General features: G+C 45.1%; 1 protein-coding gene across 1 annotated transcript in view; it reads right to left on the reverse strand.

Moving 5' to 3' along the window:
- LOC139549213 (protein jagged-1b-like) overlaps positions 1–19,567 on the reverse strand; it is a 68,556-nt gene that overhangs the window by 33,353 nt on the left and 15,636 nt on the right. The gene's annotated exons all lie outside the window — the stretch shown is intronic.

Genomic DNA, 19,567 nt, shown 5'->3' on the forward strand with positions numbered 1-19,567 from the left:
CTTAGTTTGCAATTACAGAGATCATACGTTTCCTGTAGTTCTTGACCAGGTTTGCACACACTGCAGCAGGGATTTTGGCCCACTCCTCCATACAGACCTTCTCCAGATCCTTCAGGTTTCGGGGCTGTCGCTGGGCAATACGGACTTTCGGCTCCTTCCAAAGATTTTCTATTGGGTTCAGGTCTGGAGACTGGCTAGGCCACTCCAGGACCTTGAGATGCTTCTTACGGAGCCACTCCTTAGTTGCCCTGGCTGTGTGTTTCGGGTCGTTGTCATGCTGGAAGACCCAGCCACGACCCATCTTCAATGCTCTTACTGAGGGAAGGAGGTTGTTGGTCAAGATCTCGCGATACATGGCCCCATCCATCCTCCCTTCAATACGGTGCAGTCGTCCTGTCCCCTTTGCAGAAAAGCATCCCCAAAGAATGATGTTTCCACCTCCATGCTTCACGGTTGGGATGGTGTTCTTGGGGTTGTACTCATCCTTCTATTCCTCCAAACACGGCGAGTGGAGTTTAGAGCAAAAAGCTCTATTTTTGTCTCATCAGACCACATGACCTTCTCCCATTCCTCCTCTGGATCATCCAGATGGTCATTGGCAAACTTCAGACGGGCCTGGACATGCGCTGGCTTGAGCAGGGGGACCTTGCGTGCGCTGCAGGATTTTAATCCATGACGGCGTAGTGTGTTACTAATGGTTTTCTTTGAGACTGTGGTCCCAGCTCTCTTCAGGTCATTGACCAGGTCCTGCCGTGTAGTTCTGGGCTGATCCCTCACATTCCTCATGATCATTGATGCCCCACGAGGTGAGATCTTGCATGGAGCCCCAGACCGAGGGTGATTGACCGTCATCTTGAACTTCTTCCATTTTCTAATAATTGTGCCAACAGTTGTTGCCTTCTCACCAAGCTGCTTGGCTATTGTCCTGTAGCCCATCCCAGCCTTGTACAGGTCTACAATTTATCCCTGATGTCCTTACACAGCTCTCTGGTCTTGGCCATTGTGGAGAGGTTGGAGTCTGTTTGATTGAGTGTGTGGACAGGTGTCTTTTATACAGGTAACGAGTTCAAACAGGTGCAGTTAATACAGGTAATGAGTGGAGAACAGGAGGGCTTCTTAAAGAAAAACTAACAGGTCTGTGAGAGCCGGAATTCTTACTGGTTGGTAGGTGATCAAATACTTATGTCATGCAATAAAATGCAAATGAATTACTTAAAAATCATACAATGTGATTTTCTGGATTTTTGTTTTAGATTCCGTCTCTCACAGTTGAAGTGTACCTATGATAAAAATGACAGACCTCTACATGCTTTGTAAGTAGGAAAACCTGCAAAATCGGCAGTGTATCAAATACTTGTTCTCCCCACTGTACATACACACACTGAGTTTTTTTTGTACAAAAATTTGCAACACCTTCCTAATATTGAGGTGCACCTAGTTTTGCCCTCAGAACAGCCTCAATTCATCGGGGCGTGGACTACAAGGTGTCGAAAGCGTTCCACAGGGATGCTGGTACATGTTGACTCCAATGCTTCCCACAGTTGTGTCAAGTCGGCTGGATGTCCTTTGGCTGGTGGACTATTCTTAACACGTGGGAAACTGTTGAGCGTGGAAACCCCAGCAGCGTTGCAGTTCTTGACCCACTCAAACCGGTATATATATATATATTTTAATACGGTTATGACGGTTATTTTATTGTCATGACGGTCTTCATCCATAACCATTGTTTACACGGTTATACGGTAATTGTGCCAGCCCTGCAAAGCAGCAATGATGTGATATGCCAAGCTAGGCTACCTCGAGGAACCCGTGCTACCCACATCTACGGAGCACTCTTCCAACTCTGCCAGGCCCTTAAGGGCCGGGAGGTGGCTAGCGTTTTTTCCTCTTTCCCAGATCATAGATTTAATAGGACTGGTCCCATATCCACGAAGCGTCTGAGAGTAGGAGTGCAGATCTAGGATCAGTTTTGCCTTTTAGATCATAATGAATAAGATTACATAAACAGATCCTCGATCAGCACTCCTACTCTGAGACGTTTGTGGACACCGGCCCAGGTACAGTATGCTCGCATGATACGACAGAGTGGGGTGAACCATTCGGAATTCAGCACCTTAAAAGAGCAGCAACACAGAGAGAGACACACAGACATAGAGACACACAGAGAGACAGAGAGGGTACTGTATAGACTACTACATCTGGCTACAAAAGGGCCTGTACAGAAGACAGGGACAAACAGCAGATATCTTACAATTTAGGATTTACAAAGATACTTAAATTATTTCGCTCATTCTGTCTTTGGTGCAGATCAGCAATGAATAATTCAGACCCATGTCCCCCCTTTCTCCATCCGTCCTCTCTCCCTCTCTCCGAAACACCAGTGGCTGCCATGCAAATCACCCCGCCGTGCATTGTGGGCCGGGTGTCCTCCTAAAGGGCTGGATGGATGTGCAGTCACGCCTCTGCTCTAAGGGCCCACCGCCGAGGGGATGAGTGGAGCGAGGGAGGGAGGGAGGGAGGGAGGGAGGGAGGGAGGGAGGGAGGGAGGGAGGGAGGGAGGGAGAGAGAGGTGGACGACGAAAGGTGAGTTTAGATGGAAGAAAAGAGGGCGGAATATAAGTTAAAAGACAGTGCGTGAGCGGAGAGTAAATTACATGTAGAAGAATGATGGCAGGATGGAGGGGAAAGGGAGCGGGTATAAAAATGTGTAGAGGGTAGTTAATTAGAGGTCGGAAAAAAAACATTCAGGAGTGGGGAGGGAAGGATGAAGTGAGGGGAAGGTGCACTGGAGTGTAGACGCTGAGGGCGCGCGAGCGTGTGTGTCTGTGCGTGTGTGTCTGTGCGTGTGTGTCTGTGCGTGCGTGTCTGTGCGTGCGTGCTTTCGCCCATGCGTGTGTGATCCGAGGTGAGGGAGGACAGAGAACATGGGCATTGAATAAATAGGTTGGTGGGTCTTAGACTGACCAGACATTCAGGAGAACAGGAAACAAGACAGAAAACAGATACAGGAGGAAGAGAACGGGAGGATGGAACTCTAGCATGGTAGAGGAAAAGAGCATGGAAAGTGAGGAGTTGAAGGTCGGGGAGATGTTAGATAAAGAAGGTGCGGAGAAGAAAGTGCTAGAACAATGGATGACAGCATAGAGGAGCGGTAAAGAAGAGGTGGGGAGGCGGGGGGGGGGTGTGTGGATGTGGAGAGCAGTGCCGAGACACGCGCGTGCGCACACACACCGGATTAGAGAAGAGTAAGACATCCCTCTGTCTATCGGAGTTTTCTTCAGTCCACTATTTTACCTGTGGTGTTTACAATCCACCCCCATTCACACACACACACACACACACACACACACACACACACACACACACACACACACACACACACACACACACACACACACACACACACACACACACACACACACACACACACACACACACACACACACACACACACAGTGGTAGCCCACATCAGTCAGAGTGCTAATGAGAGCCATTGAAACCCCCCAGAGTGCAAGCAGGGTGTTTGTGGCTCGGGGTGATGGACCACTTGCATTCATTGATGTTTATCATATCATCTCTTAGAACATAAAAAAAATCTTATAGAATAGTGACAAATCAGGTTTGAAGAACAGTGACCGTTCTACCTATTCTATTTCTTTTTTTTTTTTTTTCTTTTTTTTTTTTTAAATTTTATCCCCTTTTCTCCCCAATTTTCGTGGTAAAAGTCCAATCGCTAGTAATTGGACTATCTTGTCTCATCGCTACAACTCCCGTACGGGCTCGGGAGAGACGAAGGTCGAAAGTCATGCGTCCTCCGAAGCACACACCCACACACACAGCACGCACTGCTTCTTACACACAGCGCGCACTCACACACCCGGACAGCACAGCACGCACACACATGTGTCGGAGGAAACACACGTGCACCCGCCCCCACTCAGTTAGCGCGCACTGCGCCCGGCCCGCCACAGGAGTCGCTGGAGCGCTGATGAGACAAGGATATCCCTACCGGCCAAACCCTCCCTAGACCCGTGACGACGCTAAGCCAATTGTGGCGTCGGCCCCACGGACCTCCCGCGTTCGCGGCCGGCTGTCGACAGCAGCTCTGGGCGCGTAACCCAGACTCTGGTGGCGCAGCATAGCGACTGCGATGCAGTGCTCTGAAGACCACTGCGCCACCCGGGAGGCCTCCTATTCTATTTCTATGTGAGAGGGGACTAGGGAGGGGTGATTATGGGCAAAAGTCATCATTGGTTTGGACATCCTGTCAGAAAACTTCTGGGTAGGAAATGATGCAGTGTCCAACACACACACACACACACACACACACACACACACACACACACACACACACACACACACACACACACACACACACACACACACACACACACACACACACACACACACACACACACACACACACACACACACACACACACACACACACACACACACACCATTACCTCAGTGTTGGCCTGCTCCCTGGCTACTAGCTAAGGACACCTTTCCCATCCAATTTCTCTCCTTATCTCTTTCTCTCCCTCTGTTCTCCAACCGCTGCTCCACCCTTCCCCCAACCCTCCCCCATTCTCCCCCACCCTGTACCTGCTCCCATGCCAGCAGCAGGCTACGACCTAAGGGAGGCCCATGTGACACACAAACACACACACATGCACGCAGAGCCCGGGTCACACACACACACACAGCCAGGTGACACACACACTCAGGAAGGGTGTACCTGTGACCAGACCTGTTACTAAGGCTGGGATCACACCCAGGGGACCAGAGTAACCATGGTTACTCATCATGACATCTGTACACTGTCATTTCTTTGTTGTGCAATATTTTAGCCCTGCTATTAAATTAATTGCTATTTTACTGCTACTGGTCATTTTCATGGAAAAGGATCAATGAGCACCAACATGTGAAGTTCATAGGAGCATGTCAAATTCGGTGTCAAATTTAAACTAAGAGTCTATATTTTTTTTAAATGAAGGTATAGATTTTTCAATCATTTTCCCATCTGAAAAATTTGGACTAAGCAAAGGCTTTGATTTCTGGGCAAACAGATGGAAAAGGGGTCTAAGACAACATCTAACATAAAAAGTATTAAAAGGAATTAGAAATACATAAAAACACAATAATGTTGAAGACCCCTGCCAAATAATATCAACACTTATATTTTGTTTTGGAGACATTTTTCTGCTTTCTGTAAGCCTTACCAAAACACAAATATCTTTAAGATATTTTCTAAATTCTCTCCCTCTACTGAACTCTACTGTACTGAACTCTACTGTACTGAACTCTACTGAACTATACTCTACTCTACTGTACTCTACCGTACCCTACTCTACCGTACTGTACTGAACTCCACTGTACTGTACTGAACTCTACTGTACTGAACTGTACTCTACTCTACTGAGCTCTACTGTGCTCTACTTTGATGTCCAAACTTGTGAAATATAAACTACAGGTCAAAAGTTTTAGAACACCTCCTCATCCAATAGTTTTTCTTTATTTTTAATATTTTCTACATTGTAGAATAATAGTGAAGACATCAAAACCATGAAATAACACATATGGAATCATATAGTAACCAAAAAAGTGTTAAACAAATCAAAATATATTTTATATTTGAGATTCTTCAAACTGCCACCCTTTGCATTGATGACAGCTTTGCACACTCTTGGCATTCTCTCAACCTGCTTCACGAGGAATGCTTTTCCAACAGTCTTGAAGGAGGTCCCACATACGCTGAGCACTTGTTGGCTGCTTTTCTTTCACTCTGAGGTCCGACTCATCCCAAACCATCTCAATTTGGTTGAGGTCAGGGGATTGTGGATGCCAGGTCATCTGATGCAGCACTCCATCACTCTCCTTCTTGGTCAAATAGCCCTTACACAGCCTGGAGGTGTGTTGGGTTATTGTCCTGTTGAAAAACAAACGATAGTCCCACTAAGACCAAATCAGATGGGATGGCGTATCGCTGCAGAATGCTGTGGTAGCCATGCTCTTTAAGTGTGCCTTGAATTCTAAAGAAATCACAGGCAGTGTCACCAGCAAAGCACCCCCACACATAACACCTCCTCCCCCATGCTTTACAGTGGGAAATACACATGCAGAGATCATCTGTTCACCCACACAGCGTCTCACAAAGACACGGCGGTTGGAACCAAACATCTCCAATTTGGACTCCAGACCAAAGGACAAATTTCCACTGGTCTAATGTCCATTGCTCGTGTTTCTTGGCCCAAGCAAGTCTCTTCTTATTATTGGTGTCCTTTAGTAGTGGTTTCTTGCAGCAATTCGACCATGAAGGCCTGATTCACACTGTCTCCTCTGAACAGTTGATGTGGAGATGTGTCTGTTACTTGAACTCTGTGAAGCATTTATTTGGGCTGCAATATCTGAGGCTGGTAACTCTAATGAACTTATCCCTTGCAGCAGAGGTACCTCTGGGTCTTCCTTTCCTGTGGCGGTCCTCATGAGAGCCAGTTTCATCATAGCGCTTGATTGTTTTTGTGACTGCACTTGAAGAAACTTTCAAAGTCCTGAAATTTTCCGTATGACTGAGCTTCATGTCTTAAAGTAATGATGAACTGTCGTTTCTCTTTGCTTATTTGAGCTTATTTCCCATAATATGGACTTGGTCTTTTACCAAATAGGGCTATCTTCTGTATACCTTGTCACAACACAAGTAATTGGCTCAAACGCATTAAGAAGGAAAGAAATTCCACAAATGAACTTTTAAGTTCTTGACGCTAGGGGACAGAATTTTTTTTTAAATAACGTTCCCAACGTAAACGGACTATTTCTCAGGCCCAGATTGTAGAATATGCATATCATTTACAGATTAGGATAGAAAATACTCCAAAGTTTCCAAAACTGTCAAAATATCGTCTGTGAGTATAACAAAACTGATTCTGCAGGCGAAAACCTGAGGAAATCCAACCCGGAAGTGTTTCTTTATTTTTTATCTGTGTTTCCTGGCCCGTCTTTCTTCCATTTAAAGGGGTATCAACCATATTCCCTATCCAATGGCTTCCTCAGGCTGTGACCAGGCTTTAGACATAGTTTCAGGCTTTTATTTTGAAAAATGAGCGAGATTTTTCAAAACTAGTCAGGTGTCCTCTGATTAGTTCCTGCACGCGAGAGGGGTAGCTCGACATTTTCTTTCTCTCTTTTATTGAATAGGTTACCGTCCGGTTGAAATATTATCAATTATGTATGTTAAAAACAACCTAAGGATTGATTATAAAAAACATTTGACATGTTTCTACGAACATTACGGATAGTTTTTGGAATTTTCGTCGAACGGAACGAGGCTTTGGTTTCTGAACATAACGCGCAACCCAAATGGTGTTTTTTTGTTATAAAAGTAATATTTATCGAACAAAAATAACATTTGTTGTGTAACTGGGAGTCTCGTGAGTGCAAACATCCGAAGATTATCAAAGGTAAGCGATTGATTTTATTGCTTTTCTGACTTTCGTGACCATGCTAATTTGGGGCTAGCTGTTGTAGCATTGATTGATACACTCACAAAAGCTTGGATTGCTTTCGCTGCAAAGCATATTTTCAAGATCTGACACGATAGGTGGATTAACAACAAGCTAAACTGTGTTTTGGTATATTTCACTTGTGATTGCATGATTATAAATATTTTTTGTAATATTTTGCGCCCTGCAATTCAGCGGTTGTTTAGGAAAATTATCCCGCTAAAGGGATCCGTAGCGCAGAGAAGTTAAAGTGGCTAGTGATACATGTATTACATCAAGATGGCAAGATGCAGTAGATGGTATAGAGTACAGTATATACATATGAGATGAGTAATGTAGGGTATGTAAACATTATATGAAGTGGCATTGTTTAAAGTGGCTAGTGATACATTTTTACATACATTTTTACATTGTTAAAGTGGCTGGAGTTGAGTCAGTATGTTGCCAGCAGCCACTCAATGTTAGTGGTGGCTGTTTAACAGTCTGATGGCCTTGAGATAGAAGCTGTTTTTCAGTCTCTCAGTCCCTGCTTTGATGCACCTGTACTGACCTCGCCTTCTGGATGATAGCGGGGTGAACAGGCAGTGGCTCAGGTGGTTGTTGTCCTTGATGATCTTTATGGCCTTCCTGTGACATCGGGTGGTGTAGGTGTCCTGGAGGGCAGGTAGTTTGCCCCCGGTAATGCGTTGTGCAGACCTCACTACCCTCTGGAGAGCCTTACGGTTGTGGGCGGAGCAGTTGCCATACCAGGCAGTGATACAGCCCGACAGGATGCTCTCGATTGTGCATCTGTAAAAGTTTGTGAGTGCTTTTGGTGACAAGCCGAATTTCTTCAGCCTCCTGAGGTTGAAGAGGCGCTGCTGCGCCTTCTTCACCACGCTGTCTGTGTGGGTGGACCAATTCAGTTTGTCCGTGATGTGTACGCCGAGGAACTTAAGACTTACTACCCTCTCCACTACGGTCCCATCGATGTGGATAGGGGGGTGCTCCCTCTGCTGTTTCCTGAAGTCCACGATCATCTCCTTCGTTTTGTTGATGTTGAGTGTGAGGTAATTTTCCTGACACCATACTCCGAGGTCCCTCACCTCCTCCCTGTAGGCCGTCTCGTCGTTGTTGGTAATCAAGCCTACCACTGTAGTGTCGTCTGCAAACTTGATGATTGAGTTGGAGGCGTGCATGGCCACGCAGTCGTGGGTGAACAGGGAGTACAGGAGAGGGCTCAGAACGCACCCTTGTTGAGGATCAGCGAAGTGGAGATGTTGTTACCTACCCTCACCACCTGGGGGCGGCCCGTCAGGAAGTCCAGTACCCAGTTGCACAGGGCGGGGTCGAGACCCAGAGTCCAGATGGGTTAGGGCAGTGTGCAGTGTGGTTGCGATTGCGTCGTCTGTGGACCTATTGGGGCGGTAGGCAAATTGGAGTGGGTCTAGGGTGTCAGGTAGGGTGGAGGTGATATGGTCCTTGACTAGTCTCTCAAAGCACTTCATGATGACGGAAGTGAGTGCTACGGGGCGGTAGTCATTTAGCACAGTTACCTTAGCTTTCTTGGGAACAGGAACAATAGTGGCCCTCTTGAAGCATGTGGGGACAGCAGACTGGGATAAGGATTGGTTGAATATGTCCGTAAACACACCAGCCAGCTGGTCTGCGCATGCTCTGAGGAAGCGGCTGGGGATGCCGTCTGGGCCTGCAGCCTTGCGAGGGTTAACACGTTTAAATGTTTTACTCATGTCGGCTGCAGTGAAGGAGAGTACGCAGGTTTTGGTAGCGGGCCGTGTCAGTGGCACTGTATTGTCCTCAAAGCGGGCAAAGAAGTTGTTTAGTCTGTCTGGGAGCAAGACATCCTGGTCCGCGACGGGGCTGGTTTTCTTTTTGTAATCCGTGATTGACTGTAGACCCTGCCACATACCTCTTGTGTCTGAGCCGTTGAATTGCGACTCTACTTTGTCTCTATACTGACGCTTAGCTTGTTTGATTGCCTTGCGGAGGGAATAGCTACACTGTTTGTATTCGGTCATGTTTCCGGTCACCTTGCCCTGATTAAAAGCAGTGGTTCACGTTTTCAGTTCCGTGCGAATGCTGCCATCAATCCACGGTTTCTGGTTCTGGAATGTTTTAATAGTTGCTGTGGGTACGACATCGCCGATGCACTTGCTAATAAACTCGCTCACCGAATCAGCGTATTCGTCAATGTTGTTGTTTGACGCAATGCGGAACATATCCGTCCACGTGATCGAAGCAATCTTGAAGTGTGGAATCAGATTGGTCGGACCAGCGTTGAACAGACCTGAGCGCGGGAGCTTCCTGTTTTAGGTTCTGTCTATAGGCTGGAAGCAACAAAATGGAGTCGTGGTCAGCTTTTCCGAAGGGAGGGCGGGGGAGGGCCTTATATGCGTCGCGGAAGTTAGAATAACAATGATCCAGGATTTTACCAGCCCTGGTTGCACAATCGATATGCTGATAGAATTTAGGGAGTCTTGTTTTCAGATTGGCCTTGTTAAAATCCCCAGCTACAATGAATGCAGTCTCAGGATATGTGGTTTTTAGTTTACATAGAGTCAAATGAAGTTCGTTCAGGCCCCCCCCGCCGTTCTTCTTCTCCTTGTCACTCAACCTTGCAGTTCCACCACAGCAGTCTGGTTCCACTCGCTCTCTTACAAGTCAGGTTAGAAATACACAGATACGTTGCTAAGGTCGCTAAGGGAAAAAAAACAGGCCTGACTGAGTACACAGTGTGTGCGTGTGCGTGTCCGTGCCTACGTGTGTAAACAACAGTAATGAGACACAGGGTCACTGATGATATCAGCGACAATGACAATAATGCAGGGATATTTCTACCTTTAGTCACCAAAACAACAACATTGTGATATTTGAGCTATTTGGGACAATAATAGCAGAAGGGATGACAGAGCCGGGGAGTGACGTGTGTGTTGTTTATGTCTGAGAGCATGGTGTGTGTGTTTGTCAGGGTGCAATGTCGTTGTGGGAGTGTGTGTGGGAGTGCAGTGTTGTCTGGTGTGTGTGCATGGACTACCACAGTGCGTTTGTGTGTGTCATTTCATTGTTCACTGTGTGTGGGCGTGTGTGTGAGCGTGTGTGTGTGCGTGTGTGTGTGCGTGTGTGTCGTCTAAAGCTGAGGGGAGGGCTCAAAGTGTGTCACGGCAGTGAGTTGAGAGGCTGTAAAAAAAACATTGAAACACTTTAAAATGTAAGATGATTCGTTCAAGAGGACTAGGCTTTCATAACCCCACTATTTCCCCCAGAAAACATCCATGGAATGTCTATCATCTCTTGCAAAACTGTCATGCATTTCATCTTCTCTTAAAACCACTGTTCTGGAAACATTTTACAAATGTTACCCCTCGTAACCTCTCCATCCACAACAAGTCTGGGGTTGATGTTGCTGTGGACTGGAGGGAGGATGGGGCCTTTTTCCATTTGGACATACCACAGCTCCACAGTTCCACGGCTCTCATGCTATGCCCTCGTTGACCACTCTTCTTAACAGGCTGTGTTAGCATGGAGAGAGAACGAGAGGGAGTTCCCAAAACAAGACGCAATAACAACAAGGAAATTAAACAGACATAAATCGCTGGAAACTGTCTGATTGTTTCTCCCTCCCTTCCCATCCAGTCTACCATAAATAAAAGAAGGCCTAAGTTAACTATGCCCAGACAGATCCCCATTAGTGCCCACAATCCTACCCCTCCACATTCCTTTTCCTCAAAGCTCATGGAGCCAGGTGTGCCCCTCTCTCTCCATTTCTCCCTGATGTTCATTCTCTCTTCCTTTCTCTCTCTCTCTGTTGTCTCTTTAATTCCTCTCACTCCATTTATGATGGGCACCATGACACCCCCCTCCAGTCACTCCCCACCTCTCTCTCAGACATGGGCAGGGAAGGATATCCCGGCTGAGCCAGGCTGTACAAACACAGCTCTACGACAGGAAGGACTCCCAGCCCTGAGAGAGGAATTTCCCTTCCACACACACACACACACACACACACACACACACACACACACACACACACACACACACACACGCACACGCACACGCACACGCACACGCACGCACACGCACACGCGCACACGCACACGCACACGCGCACACGCACACGCACCCGCACACACGCACACACGCACACACACATACAAAAGTGCACATGAGAAATATGATAGTCAAAACTATCGACTATAACAGTATTCTCTCTCTCTCTCTCTCTCTCTCTCTCTCTCTCCCTCTACCTCTCTCCATCACCGCATTTTCTACATTCTACATGAGCAGCACACCAATCATTCTGCTACCAGGCCCATTACCATCAAAACCCCTCTCTCATACAGATGGCACCACTCTCCTGAAGTATCAATAGCCCAACTGTAATTATAGACACACATACACATACACACACACACACACACGTCGCCTCAGTAACAGTGTTGTCATGACAGCGGTGCTTGAAGCTGGATACGATGGCTTGCACCACACCAGCAACACCCGAATGGAATCACAGCAACAGTGTGTCCATCCCAAATGGCACCCTATTCCTTATATAGTGCACTACACCCTATGGGCCCTGGTCAAAAGTAGTGCACTACATATGGAAAATAGGGTGCCATTTGAGACACAGACAGTTTTACCTTTCCAAGACAGACCTACCCGCCCGCTAGTGTGAATTTACTACAGGTACATGAATAGAAGGGGTTATGTTAAATAGTAGTAAGAATATGGATTCGCCAATGAGAGTACATTCTGGGGAATTGATTCTGGCACAGCTTTGATAGGAATTTATAATGACTGATACAGGAACACTCCGGAACACTGGCTGCTTTCTAAATAATTTAGAGCATAGAATTAGAATGAATTCTACTCCGACCATTTCTATAAGAGAGAGAACCAACACTGAGTGTACAAAACATTAAGAACACCTGCTCTTTCCATGACATAGACTGACCAGGTGAATCCAGCTGAAAGCTATGACCCCTTATTGATGTCACTTCAAATCAGTGTATATGAAGGGGAGGAGACCGGTTCAAAAATGATTTTTAAGCCTTGAGACAATTGAGACACAGATTATGTATGTTTAAAAAATATATATATATTTCACCTTTATTTAACCAGGTAGGCCAGTAGAGAACAAGTTCTCATTTACAACTAGAGGAAGAGGGCTCAGGGAAGAACCATATTAGTGCTATCAACATCATAATACTTGATCAAGCCTTACAATAACAGAGGAAAGAAATCTATGCCGGGTGTGTGGAAAGGGACATCCCTCTCCCTCTATTACAAGCACATCTATTGCTCTCTTACTCTACCTGTTCCTTTTCCCTCTATCTCTTCTCTTCCTCATTACGTACCGAGATACGCAACTTTTCAGGGAAGTTAGGAACCGATATACACAGGCAGTTAGGAAAGCTAAGGCTAGCTTTTTCAAACAGAAATGTGCATCCTGTAGCACAAACTCAAAAAAGTTCTGGGACACTGTAAAGTCCATGGAGAATAAGAGCACCTCCTCCCAGCTGCCCACTGCACTGAGGCTAGGAAACACTGTCACCACAGATAAATCCACTATAACTGAGAGTTTCAATAAGCATTGTTCTACGGCTGGCCATGCTTTCCATCTGGCTACCCCTACCCCGGTCAACAGCCCTGCAGCCCCCACAGCAACTCGCCCAAGCCTCCCCCATTTCTCCTTCACCCAAATCCAGATAGCTGATGTTCTGAAAGAGCTGCAAAATCTGGACCCCTACAAATCAGCCGGGCTAGACAATCTGGACCCTCTCTTTCTAAAATTATCTGCCGAAATTGTTGCAACCCCTATAACTAGCCTGTTCAACCTCTCTTTCGTATCGTCTGAGATTCCCAAAGATTGGAAAGCTGCCGTGGTCATCCCCCTCTTCAAAGGGGGAGACACTCTAGACCCAAACTGCTACAGACCTATATCTATCCTACCCTGCCGTTCTAAGGTCTTCGAAAGCCAAGTTAACAAACAGATTACCGACCATTTCAAATCCCACTATACCTTCTCCGCTATGCAATCTGGTTTCAGAGCTGGTCATGGGTGCACCTCAGCCACGCTCAAGGTCTTAAACGATATCATAACCGCCATTGATAAGAGACAATACTGTGCAGCCGTATTTATCGACCTGGCCAAGGCTTTCGACTCTGTTAATCACCACATTCTTATCGGCAGACTCAAAAGCCTTGGTTTCTCAAATGACTGCCTCGCCTGGTTCACCAACTACTTCTCTGATAGAGTTCAGTGTGTCAAATCGGAGGGCCTGTTGCCTGGACCTCTGGCAGTCTCTATGGGGGTGCCACAGGGTTCAATTCTCGGGCCGACTCTCTTCTCTGTATACATCAATGATGTCGCTCTTGCTGCTGGTGATTCTCTGATCCACCTCTACGCAGACGACACCATTCTGTATACTTCTGGCCCTTCTTTGGACACTGTGTTAACTAACCTCCAGACGAGCTTCAATGCCATACAACTCTCCTTCCGTGGCCTCCAACTGCTCTTAAATGCAAGTAAAACGAAATGCATGCTCTTTAACCGATCACTGCCCAGACCTGCCCTGTTCTGACTTAGAATATGTGGACAACTACAACTACAAATAAACTACGAGTTTACAGCCAACTGGTAAGACTGTAAACTCTCCTTCCAGACTCACATTAAGCATTTCCAATCCAAAATTAAATCTAGAATTGGCTTCCTATTTCGCAACAAAGCATCCTTCTGTAAGGGGTGCGTATCTGTTGGCAGGGAAGTCAAACGCAGGAGAGCAGAACTTGGTGAATAGCCGGAGCAGGTTAATATATAAAACTAACGGCATACAAAACAACAAACACATGGGTACAAAACCCGTAGCGCACCAGTAACACATAGCACGAGTACTTACAAATAAACAATTCCCGACAAGGACATGGGGAAAACAGAGGGAAAATATACAACATGGAATTAGGGAATTGAAACCAGGTGTGTGTGAAAACAAGACAAAACAAATGAAAAATGGATCGGCGATGGCTAGAAGACCAGTGTCGTCGACCGCCGAACACCGCCCGAACAAGGAGAGGAACCGACTTCGTCAGAAGTCGTGACACCTTCACTCATGCTGCCAAACATACCCTCGGAAAACTGACCATCCTACCGATCCTCAATTTCGGCGATGTCATTTACAAAATAGCCTCCAACACTCTACTCAACAAATTGAGTTCAGTGTATTTATTTATTTATCTTGCTCCTTTGCACCCCAGTATCTCTACTTGCACATTCATCTTCTGCACATCTATTACTCCAGTGTTTAATTGCTATATTGTAATTACTTCGCCACCATGGCCTATTTATTGCCTTACCTCCTTTATCTTACCTCATTTGCACACACTGTAATTTGATTTTTTCTACTGAATTATTATATGTTTGTTTATTCCATGTGTAACTCGGTGTTGCTGTATGTGTCGAAATGCTTTGCTTTATCTTGGCCAGGTCACAGTTGTAAATGAGAACTTGTTCTCAACTAGCCTACCTGGTTAAATAAAGGTTAAATAAAAATGGTAAAAAAATTAAATGCCTCTCTTTGTGACTTCTCTCGCACTACCTCTTTCTTTACACATTGTTATCTGTCTCTCAAACAGAGGATGGATGGAATTGGAGGAGACACATACAGAGAGAAAAATACAAAGAGAGCAGCAATACATATACACTACGTTTCAAAAGTTTGGGGTCACTTAGAAATGTCCTTGTTTTCCATGAAAACATACATGAAATGAGTTGCAAAATGAATAGGAAATATAGTCAAGATGTTGACATGGTTATAAACAATGATTTCTAATTGAAATAATAATTGTGTCCTCCAAACTTTGCTTTCGTCAAAGAATCCTCCATTTTCAGCAATTACAGCCTTGCAGACCTTTGGCATTCTAGTTGTCAATTTTTTGAGGTAATCTGAAGAGATTTCACCCCATGCTTCCTGAAGCACCTTCCACAAGTTGGATTGGCTTTATGGGCTCTTCTTACGTACCATACGGTCAAGCTGCTCCCACAACAGCTCAAAAGGGTTGAGATCGGGTGACTGTGCTGGCCACTCCATTATAGACAGAATACCAGCTGACTGCTTCTTCCCTAAATAGTTATTGCAAAGCTGGAGCTGTGCTTTGGGTCATTGTCCTGTTGTAGGAGGAAATTGGCTCTAATTAAGCGCTGTCCACAGGGTATGGCATGGAGTTGCAAAATGGAGTGATAGCCTTCCTTCTTTAAGATCCCTTTTACCCTGTACAAATCTCCCACTTTACCACCACCAAAGCACCCCAGACCATCACATTGCCTCCACCATGCTTGACAGATGGCGTCAAGCACTCCTCCAGCATCTTTTAATTTTTTCTGCATCTCACGAATGTTCTTCTTTGTGATCCGAACAACTCAAACTTAGATGTGTCTGTCCATAACACTTTTTTCCAATCTTCCTCTGTCCAGTGTCTGTGTTCCTTTGCCCATCTTAATCTTTTATTTTTATTGGCCAGTCTGAGATTTGGCTTTTTCTTTGCAACTCAGCCTAGAAGGCCAGTATCCCGGAGTTGCCTCTTCACTGTTGACGTTGAGAATTGTGTTTTGTGGGTACTATGTAATGAAGCTGCCAGTTGAGGACATGTGAGGCATCTGTTTCTCAAACTAGACACGCTAATGTACTTATCCTCTTGCTCAGTTGTGCACCGGGGCCTCCCACTCCTCTTTCTATTCTGGTTAGAGCCAGTTTGTGTTGTTCTGTGAAGGGAGTAGTACACAGCGTTGTACGAGATCTTCAGTTTCTTGGCAATTTCTCGCATGGAATAGCCTTAATTTCTCAGAACAAGAATAGTCTGACGAGTTTCAGAAGAAAGCTCTTTGTTTCTGGCCATTTTGAGCGTGTAATCGAACCCACAAATGCTGATGCTCCAGGTACTCAACAAGTTTAAAGAAGGCCAGTTGTATTGCTTCTTTAATGAGCACAACAGTTTTCAGCTGTGCTAACATAATTGCAAAAGGGTTTTCTAATGGTCAATTAGCCTTTTAAATTATAAACATGGATTAGCTAATACAACGTGCCATTGGAACACAGGACTGATGGTTGCTGATAATGGGCCTTTGCACGCCTATGTAGATATTCCATAAAAAAATCTGCCGTTTCCAGCTACAATAGTCAAGTACAACATTAGCAATGTCTACACTGTATTTCTGATCAAATTGATGTTATTTTAACCTCTCTGCGAGTAAGGCTAGTTTCCTGAATTTCCTCCAGTCTGACGTGCCCAAAGTAAACTGCCTGCTACTCAGGCCCAGAAGCTAGGATATGCATATAATTGGTAGAGTTGGATAGAAAACACTCTGAAGTCTCTAAAACTGTTACAATAATGTCTGTGAGTATAACAGAACTGGTATAGCAGGTGAAAACCCGAGGAAAATCGACCCGTAGAGATTTTTTTTGGAGCTCAGAATGACTTCCGATGCAATGCTATTGAAAGATCTAATTTCCGCCTCCCAGATTGCAGTACCTATGGTTTCGGGTAGATGCCAAAAGTCTTTATACAAGGTTTTAGGCTTGTTTTGTTTTTTTAAATGAAGAAGTATTTGTAGTCGTTCCAAGTTGAGCGCCAGGGCAAAAGTTGTCTTTTTGTGCGTGTAACCATGGGCGCTCTTCTTTCTTTTCCTTTGCTATTGAGCATAGTAATCTCCGTCTGAAATATTATCGTTTATTTAGATATTAGACAACCTGGGGATTAATAAAAAACATCATTTGACTCGTTTGGACGAACTTTGCTGGTAACTTTTTGGAATCCTTTGTATGCATGTTGAAGGACTGGATTATTGAATTCAATGGCGCCAACTACACAGCGTTCTTGTGATATAAAGATGGACTTTATCGAACAAAACGACCATTCATTGTGTAGCTGGGACCCTTGGGATTGCATACAGAGGAAGATCTTCAAAAGTAAGTGATTTATTTTGTCGCTATTTGTTATTTCGTGACGCCTGTGCTGGTTTGGAAAATATGCTAATGTGAGGCGATGTCTTCAGACAATCGAATGCTATGCTTTCGCCGTAAAGCCTTTTTGAAATCTGACATCGCAGTTCGATTACCAAGATTCTAAGCTAAAGAATCATGTATGACACTTGTATTTTCATGAATGTTTAATATTATGATTTTGTATTTGAATTTGGCGCGCTCCGATTTCACCGGATGTTGTCGAATTTGATCCCGCTAGCGGGATCTCCACTCTAAGAAGTTTTAATGGACAAAAATGTAGCTTTTCTTTTAAAAAACAAAGACATTTCTAAGTGACCCCAAACTTTTGAACGGTAGTGTATACAGTTGAAGTCAGAAGTTTACATACACTTAGGTTGGAGTCATTAAAACAAATTTTTCAACCACTCCACAAATTTCTTGTTAACAAACTATAGTTTTGGCAAGTCGGTTAGGACATAAACTTTGTGCATGAGACAAGTAATTTTTTCAACAATTGTTTACAGACAGATTATTTCATTTATAATTCACAGTATCACAATTCCAGTGGGTCAGAAGTGTACATTCACTAAGTTGACTGTGCCTTTAAACAGCTTGGAAGATTCCAGAAAATGACGTCATGGCTTTAGAAGCTTCTGATAGGCTAGTTGACATCATTTGAGTCAATTGGAGGTGTACCTGTGGATGTATTTCAAGGCCTAACTTCAAACTCAGTGCCTCTTAGCTTGACATCATGGGAAAATCTAAAGAAATCAGCCAAGTCTGGTTCATCCTTGGGTCCAACCTAAGTGCATGTAAACTTCTGACTTCAACTGTATATATATAGAGAGGGGGGGGGGGGCATCGTGACCCTGTCCATATAATTACGCCTCTCTGTTCCTTTATGCTTTCCATCTTTTTGTTTTTCTTTCATTCAGGAAAAGATTAGTATGAGACTCTTCATCCCCCCATTCCACCCCTCCTCCTCTCTCTCTGTCTTTGAGTAACATTCTTAGCAGGTTAATTGGCTTGACAAAGGTATGTGATTCCAGGCTACTTCAAACGCTCTGAAACAACAGAGCCCTCGCGGCATGGCATGTTCTCTCCCTGACTCCCCCTCTCTCTCCCCTCATCTCCCCATCGTGTGCCCCTCGCCTCGCCTCCCCGGCCCACAGCGAGACGCCCCCTCCGGCTTCCGCAGGAAATTACCTTGTCTGGTCACTGGCTGCTAAAAATCCACACTTGTGTGATTTTTAGCAGCCAGTGTGAGGCACGGCGAGTGAGAAAGTAGGTATGGGGATGGGTGTGTGTGTGTGTGTGTGTGTGTGTGTGTGTGTGTGTGTGTGTGTGTGTGTGTGTGTGTGTGTGTGTGTGTGTGTGTGTGTGTGTGTGTGTGTGTGTGTGTGTGTGTGTGTGTGTGTGTGTGTGTGTGTGTGTGTGTGTGTGTGTGTGTGTGTGTGCGTGTGTGTGTGTGTGGTCATTGGATGGGCTTTCAAAAGTTCTCCAGTTTCTACTTTCTCAGTAAACTGGTTTCAAGGTTGTGGAGAGAAAAAATCTGTTCATCCCAAAAATATAGACAACTACTCGCAAGTACACACCCCAGACAGGTACACACTCTCTTTTCCCAGAGATGAGATGTCAGGTTGGTGAGTCAATCACCCACAGACCGACAGCAGAACAGAATGAGAGCAGTGTTCGTGTGTTAATAATGAGTAGTACGTGTGAAATGCTTGATAGTGTATGTGATGTAAACAGAGAGGTCTACTTTCTTGGGGACCTGAACATTGACTGGTTTTCATCAAGCTGTCCGCTCAAGAGGAAGCTTTTACTGTAACCAGTGCCTGTAATCTGGTTCAGGTTATTAATCAACCTACCAGGATGTTTACAAACACTACAGGAACAAGATCATCCACATGTATTGATCATATTTTTACTAATACTGTAGAACTTTGTTCTAAAGCTGTATCTGTACCCATTGGATGCAGTGATCACAATATAGTGGCTATATCCAGGAAAGACAAAGTTCCAGGAGCTGGACCTAAAATAGTGTGTAAGAGATCATACAAAAGATTTTGCTGCGACTCTTATGTGGAT

Source organism: Salvelinus alpinus, chromosome 22 (assembly GCF_045679555.1).
Source record: "Salvelinus alpinus chromosome 22, SLU_Salpinus.1, whole genome shotgun sequence".
NCBI classification, from domain to species: domain Eukaryota; kingdom Metazoa; phylum Chordata; class Actinopteri; order Salmoniformes; family Salmonidae; genus Salvelinus; species Salvelinus alpinus.